The following is a 7,406-nucleotide window of genomic DNA, read 5'->3' as shown; positions in this document are numbered from 1 at the left end:
GAGAACAGCATACTTATTGTTCCTTAAAAGTGGAGCTAGTAGGATTTGAGAAAAGAGCTGTTAAGTTCGTATTGTAACTCACTGAAAGGTTTAATGGGATGTTAATTTCAGGACATAATTTATGTTAGATTATCACTGGGGTATGAATAGCATCATAATTTTCAATTAGTTCCACCTCTCAATGCTCCACATCATTATTCTTGAATAGTTGTTTTAAAGAATAAGAAAAATGTATTATTTCACATAACAAGAAGTTGCTCCCTAGCTAGTTCATTCTAGTTAATTCTGTGACTATTCAGTATCTTTCAGTTGCTGGTTCCTTCTTTCCATTTTACCATCTCAGGTACAATCTCTCATTTAACAGGACAGTTGCAACAGTAAGGGACAGGCGTTCTTTCACAGGTAAGAATGTCTGGATGAGAGTGTCTTAGGAAAGAAGAGTGGCTTGTCTGCAAACAGGTATCTTCATCAAAGAACAAAATTGTCTCTCAAGTCCCCTAGCAGACTTCCCACCAGGTCTCAATGGCCAGCTCAAGTAATTTTAAAACATCCCTTTACATTCAGAATTTCTAACATTTAAATAGTTATTTTCAAAGTTTATTCTTAATGTCAAAGTTAAATTTTTAAACAGAAAAGGAAAACACTAGTGTCTCCATTGACAATTAAAGTCACTGTGGTTAACTCTTTATTTTAGATCCTGGCAGAAATCATAAGTAATTAAGGCAATTTTCACCAAAATTATCTCGGGAAAGTTGATGTACTTCAAGTCTTTAAGAATCAACTTTCATTCAGATCAGTTCCCTATTTTCTGACAATTTAATATATTTTTCCACAGATTTGGAACTTTAACCTTGACGAGAAGTATAAATACTATGATTATCTCAATGTCAATATTATGTTTAAAAATAATCTTGCCTGAGGTAAAAGAATCTTACATAGAAAAGTCATGCGTCTGTGACTAGGATCATTTACATTTTGCTTGCATTAACTCTGTTTTGACATGCTTACTATCCAGCCAGGGAAAGCCCGAGGATGTGGTTTTTACAGACAACTTCCTACCAGTTCCAACCTCATTTTATACTGCAAATATGAGGAGATGAGTTTCTCCAAATGAGATTTACATGTGTAAGTGCAGACCATAGATTCTGACAGCTTATAAGAAAATAATATCTTACCTGCTCCAGAATCCACTCGTATCTACAAAATATAAAACTTTCTAAGGTAATCATGAATATATTACTAAAGAATGGTTATTTTTCTTTTTTTTTTTTTCATTTTGAGACACAGTGTCACTCTGTTGCCCTGGGTAGAGTGCCGTGACATCACCGCTCACAGAAACCTCAAACTCTTGGGCTCAAAAGATCTTCTTTCCTCAGCCTCCCAAGTAGCTGGGACTATAAGCATCTGCCACAAAGCCAGGCTATTTTTAGAAATAGGGTCTCACACTTGTTCAGTCTGGTCTCAAACTCAACTCAAGCAATCCACCCACCTTGGCCCCCCAGAGTGCTAGGATTACGGCGTGAGCCATGGCACCCGGCCTAGAATTTTTAAAAAACTACTATTAATAAAATTCTATGCTGGGTGGCGCCTGTGGCTCAGTCGGTAAGGCGCCGGCCCCATATACCGAGGGTGGCGGGTTCAAACCCAGCCCCTGCTGAACTGCAACCAAAAAATAGCCGGGCGTTGTGGCGGGCGCCTGTAGTCTCAGCTACTCGGGAGGCTTAGGCAAGAGAATCGCTTAAGCCCAGGAGTTGGAGGTTGCTGGGAGCTGTGTCCTGCCACGGCAGTCTACCAAGGGCTACATAGACTGTGCCTCAAAAAAAAAAAGAAAAATGCTTCTAGCAAAGTTACACTCAGCTGTTCAACCCAAACCCAAAGGCCAGACCTCCCCTCCGGAGCTAGTCTCTGCCCGCACTGCGCATGGACGGGCGGGACTGAGTCCCGGAAGGGGCGGGTCTAGCCCCGGAGGTCCAACAGCTACTCACGGACAGCGCGCCTCGTTTTCCGCGCGGCAGCCGAGAGAGGACGGTTCGGAAATAACTGCTAGCTATGCGGGTGGGCGGGAAGAACTGCTACCTATGCGGATGGGAAAGCGGCTGAGCCTTCCAGTCGGTAGCTGGGCTCTTGGAGGTAAGAGCCATTGCGGTCTTTCTTCCTCCTCTCCTACGGGCCGGGCTCTCGCTTCGTGGGTACCGAGCGCCGCGCCGCCTTGCTCCGGCCCAGCCGCAGCCGGCGCCTCAGGTTTGGCCCAGGAGGTGACGCTCCCCTCGCGGTCAGGGGCCACGAGCCCTCCGGCCACCTGAGCCGGCGTTTGTGAGCAACCACCTGGAAGTCTTAGCGCAGCCTACTCCGTCAGCGCTGATTTTGACTGTGAGCCCAGAAGTTAGTATAAAGGGCCTTGCATGACTCGGGAACCAAAGGTGCCTGGAAGGAACGGCCAGATAACTTCCTGTTCTGCTTTGCCGGGTCCCTTTTGTACCCCTGCAAATCTGAGCATGCGGCATTGGCTTGTTCAGGTTTCCTTTAAATGGGCGGCTTATTTATCATTTATAAGGGAGCAGTTTATACGCGGGGGAGGTGATTATCTCCTAGGTAATAAGACGACCCATCCCTAACATTACTTTGTGGTTTTGAAATTTTCTTTTCTTTTTTGTTTTTTTGTAGAGACAGAGTCTCACTGTACCGCCTTCGGGTAGTGCCCTGGCGTCACACGGCTCATAGCAACCTCTAACTCTTGGGCTTACGCGATTCTCTTGCCTCAGCCTCCCGAACAGCTGGGACTACAGGGAAATTTTCTTTTCTTTCTTTCTTTCTTTTTTTTTAATTGTTGGGGATTCATTGAGGGTACAATAAGCCAGGTTACACTGATTGCACTTGTTAGGTAAAGTCCCTCTTGCAATCGTGGGAAATTTTATTTTCTTTCTTACTTTTTTTTTTTTCTTGTTGGGGATTCATTGAGGGTACAGTAAGCCAGGTTACACTGATTGCAATTGTTAGGTAAAGTCCCTCTTGCAATGGTGGGAAATTTTATTTTCTAAACGAAGTTTACTGTGGGTCTATGCTGGTCTCTAGCCGTAAGTGGAGCGAGTCGCGTTTTCCTGTAAATTTCCTGGTAAATAAGTTCTGAGAAAAGACATTGAAATTGGAGAACAGCCCGTGCAGTTCTGCAAGGCCCTTAGGCTGTAAATGCCTACCCTTGTGCCTGTGCTTGAATTCACAGGGAGATGGGTGTTTCCGGATGTACATCAGTCAACTGCGGGGAGACTGGAAAACATGCTGGCAATTCAAAAACGTTTAAAAATGGTAAGGCATCTGTGAGACGTGGTATATTCCTCGGTTTTTTTTTTTTCTTCCCGATTTGAAATACATTGTTTCATTTGAAGTAATTTTAAGAGTTAGCTGTCAACAGGATGAATGTAATGGTTCTATAATCCGTGGATTCCTTAATTTTAAGCCCTATGTGGTTTGAATTGTTGCTAAGTGCTGGGATTTCTAGAAATTTACAAGCTAAGTGTTTGTTTGATAAAAATAGAGGTAGTGCATGAAAGTCTGAAACATAAATACAAAAGAACTCAACGACCCATTTAAAAGCGGTAATATTGCCAATGCTGTGTTACCTCCCACCCCCATTCCCCTGCCCCCCATCTAGTAGTACCTATCTCTAGTTTTGTGTCCATCGGTTTCTTGATCCTGTGGCTGGGAGGTGAGATGGATAGTTTATTATTCATATGTATCTTTAAACATAGGCATTATAAGAATGAGTATGCATGTAGTTGTCTGTAGTTCCTGTGAATCATAATACTAAACTGAAATTTTCCAAATTAGAATTATTCACAAGCAGTAATTTTATTCCTCATACTCAAGTGAAATATTTCAGCATTTCAAGACATGAAAATAATGATAGTTTAGCAGGGTCCAAACTTGTATGTCTTCATAAATCACATCAATAATTGTCTAGCTCAATGATTTATACTCCTGAGGTGCTGTGTGACATTTGTGTGGCCCTGGCCATCTCCTTTGCCCTGTTTGTGTACATTCAGTTAACTTAAACTTAATTCTGTAGGAATGTGTCTGGTAATGCTGACAGTGTAAGGCATCCCTTCTCTAAAACTACTAGATTTGCCATTGTACTGTTTTCAGGTGAAAATCTTCACACTAGTTTCTGTACATCTAGCATTTAACCTGACTTAGTGCATTCTAGTCAAGCTCTAGGACAGAAAAGCAATGGTTGTCTACTCATTAGGACCATTGTGTCTTAAAATCCATACTGTGATGATGAAGGATATAAAATGTTTCCATCATTTATGTAATTTTTAGGTACTAACCAATCAAAAGATTTAAAACACTCAAGTCATTAACAGATGTTTTTAAATTTTGCGTTTGTCAGTTAATACTATCAGAAGTAATGAAACAGGAATTGTGTTCTTTTATTCCATTAGAAATGTATTGAACAATAGATACTGGTACTTTTATTAAAAAGTGGGTTGGAGTCCCAAAAGGTAGGTTGGGTTCCTTACAGGAATGACATTTTGTTGTTGTTGAGACAGGGTCCCACCCTATGCCCCTGAGCAGAGTGCAGTGGGCGTGGTAGCTCACCACAGCCTCAGACTCAGGCTGCAGGCACCCCTCTGCCTCAGCCTCTGGATGCCGCTGGGATTACATGTGCTCAAGGCAGCACGCGGCTGGGTTTTTCCATTTTTTTTCATGAATCGGGGTCTCACTGTTGCTCAGGCAAGTCTCTAACTCCTGAGCTCAAGCAATTGATTCTCCCTCCTCAGCCTCCCACAGTGCTGGGATTACAGGCTTGAGCCACTGCGCCCGGCAGGAATGAAATTTTTATTAGACTATTCCTTCATATAACATGCCAAACAAATGCAATTACAAATGGGAATTGACAGTGAAAATTTAATTTTTAGGTCTGACAAATCCTATGAATTTTGAAGGTGTGTGAAGGTCATTGTGACAGATGTTTTCCAAAAGCTTAACAGAAAATGGCAATGAAAAAGTAGAACCGCCACTGCATATATTGAGGTACAAAAAGTGTTAAATGACATCTTTTTGGGAATCGTGGTGCTATTGTTACTAACAAGCAATACACAAAATGTTTGATGTGTTATTGACATTGATAATGGTGGCATAATGATGACTTAAATTTTTGCCGTTTACCCAGCTGAGGATATCTTTGAAGAAATAATTCTTAGACTGAGATGCCAGTAAACTATATTGGTTTATGTTAATGGTATGTAGTACAATTTTTTACTAAGAGGCTAAATGTTCTTTCTCCTTAGCACATAGGTAGCTGCAGATGGATGTCCTTTAGCTGCAGTTTTTTGAAATACTCCTTTGTTGCCTCAGGTAAGTAATTGTAACTAGGAAAGCGACCACATCTGTTGACAGTTAAAAGTGTCTGATAAATCCAAGGGATTGGGTCCAATAGCTGTTGCAGTTGCCTTTGCATGTCAGGATATGATTTCCTTTTCTCAGCATTGAATTTTTTTTTTTTTTTTTTAGACAGTCTCAAACTGTCTCCCTGGGTAGAGTGCCCTGGCACCACAGCTCACAGCAACCTCAAATTCTTGGGCTTCAGCAATTCAATTCTCTTGCCTCAGCCTCCCAAATAGCTGGGACTACAGACGCCCACCACACCACCCAGCTATTTTTTGGTTGTAGTTGTTGTTTGGGAAATATGGGCTGGATTTGAACCTACCAGTCTTGGTGTATGTGGCTGGTGCGCTAAGTACTGAGCTACAGGCACCAAACCTCAGCAAAAAGCCACTGTTTGAGGTTATGTGGTTAACTTTATCTTTGATTATGAAATGATTTTCACTGTTCTGATTTTTTAGAGGTGTGCCATGCAACATTATGGAAGAAAGAACGAAGACTGCAAGAAAACAGATGAACAGAAGCAAATGATGAAAATGAATATTTTACTTGGTTTTACTAACTTCATTATAAATGATATAGAAAATAAATGTGAGTAATTATTTTAATTGCTGGGCACTAAAGTCTCTTTTCTTTTAAAATAGCTGTATTCTTTTTTTTTTTGAGACAGAGCCTCAAGCTGTCACCCTGGATAGAGTGCCATGGCATCACACAGCTCACAGCAACCTCCAACTCTTGGGCTCAAGAGAGGCTCCTGCCTCCGCCTCCCAAGGAGCTGGGACTACAGGCGCCCGCCACAACGCCCGGATATTTTTTGGTTGCAGCTGTCGTTGTTTGGCGGGCCAGGGCTGGATTGGAAGCCATCAGCTCAGGCGTACGTGGCTGGCGCCTTAACTGCTTGAGCCACAGGCGCCGAGCCAAAATAGCTGTATTCTTAATAGTCACTACTAATCAGACCTGTTTTTAGCATACTTTAACAATGTAATCGGCTCGTTTGTGGGTGGTGATCTCATTGAGATAAAGCATGGTGAGATATTTCCTGTACTCCCTCCCCACTTTCCCTTTGTAGCTTTTGGTAATTTCTGGAGAGGCCCTAATCGCTGCATGTGTCATATCTGGCTTCCCCTTTGTAATTCTCTATTGTACCTGAAAAACCGGTAGGACTCTTGAATGCTTGAATGCAATCAAATTGTCCCTTATGTAAAAGCTATCACCTTTCTGTGATTATAGATTTTATTTAAGATTTAAATTTTAAGGGCCCGGGCACTGTGGATCACCCCTGTTGTATTCCTACCATTTTGGGAGGTGAGGCGGGTGGATTGCCTGAGCTCTCAGGTTTGAGACCAGTCTGACCCAGAGTGAGACATTTCTGGCCACATGCACCAAGGCTGGCGGGTTTGAACCCAGCCAGGGCCAGCTAACCAACAATGGTAACTGCAAAAAAAAAAAAAAAAAATTGGGTGTTGTGGTAGTCGCTTATACTCCCAGCTATGTGGGAGGCTGAGGCAGGAGAATTGCTTAAGCCCAAGAGTTTGAAGTTGCTGTGACAGCACAGCGCACTACTGAGGGCGACATAGTGAGATTGTCTCAAAAAATAAAGGTGGCGTAGTGGGTGCCTGTAGTTCCAGCTACTTGGGAGGCTGAGGCAAGAGGATCATTGGAACCTAAAAGCTTGAGGTTGCTGTGAATTATGAGGCCATAACAGTGTACCAAGTGCAACAGTGAGCCTATCTTAATTAAAATTTTTTTTTTTGTATTTTATTCAGTTTGACTTCATCTTTGAACACAGTAATCCTAATCTTAGTACAAGTAATAATTGTGTTATGTTAGGAGAAACTGGGCCGGCAGGTCTGTCTAGGATTAAAAGAATTGAATTTGAAAACTAGATTTCTCGCTAGGTGAAGATAAAGACAGGGAAGTGTTCTGCCTTCATCCCATAGAGAACCGTAAAAGAGTTGTACACGAGAAGCACAAGATAAGCATCTTGCTAACTGGTAGCATAAAATTGTAATATGTAAACGTTA

The 7,406-nt window shown here is 42.1% G+C and overlaps 1 non-coding gene across 1 annotated transcript; it reads left to right on the top strand.

Annotated features, from left to right (window-relative positions):
- Positions 1 to 5,130: 5,130 nt before the first annotated feature.
- On the top strand, positions 5,131 to 5,215 carry LOC128564185 (small nucleolar RNA SNORD87). Its single transcript, XR_008374052.1, has one exon. It is a non-coding gene; the product is annotated as a small nucleolar RNA SNORD87 (small nucleolar RNA).
- The last annotated feature ends 2,191 nt before the right edge of the window (positions 5,216 to 7,406 follow it).

This window comes from Nycticebus coucang, chromosome 13, assembly GCF_027406575.1.
Source record: "Nycticebus coucang isolate mNycCou1 chromosome 13, mNycCou1.pri, whole genome shotgun sequence".
Lineage (NCBI taxonomy): Eukaryota > Metazoa > Chordata > Mammalia > Primates > Lorisidae > Nycticebus > Nycticebus coucang.
This window is presented reverse-complemented; position numbering and strand designations above follow the sequence as displayed.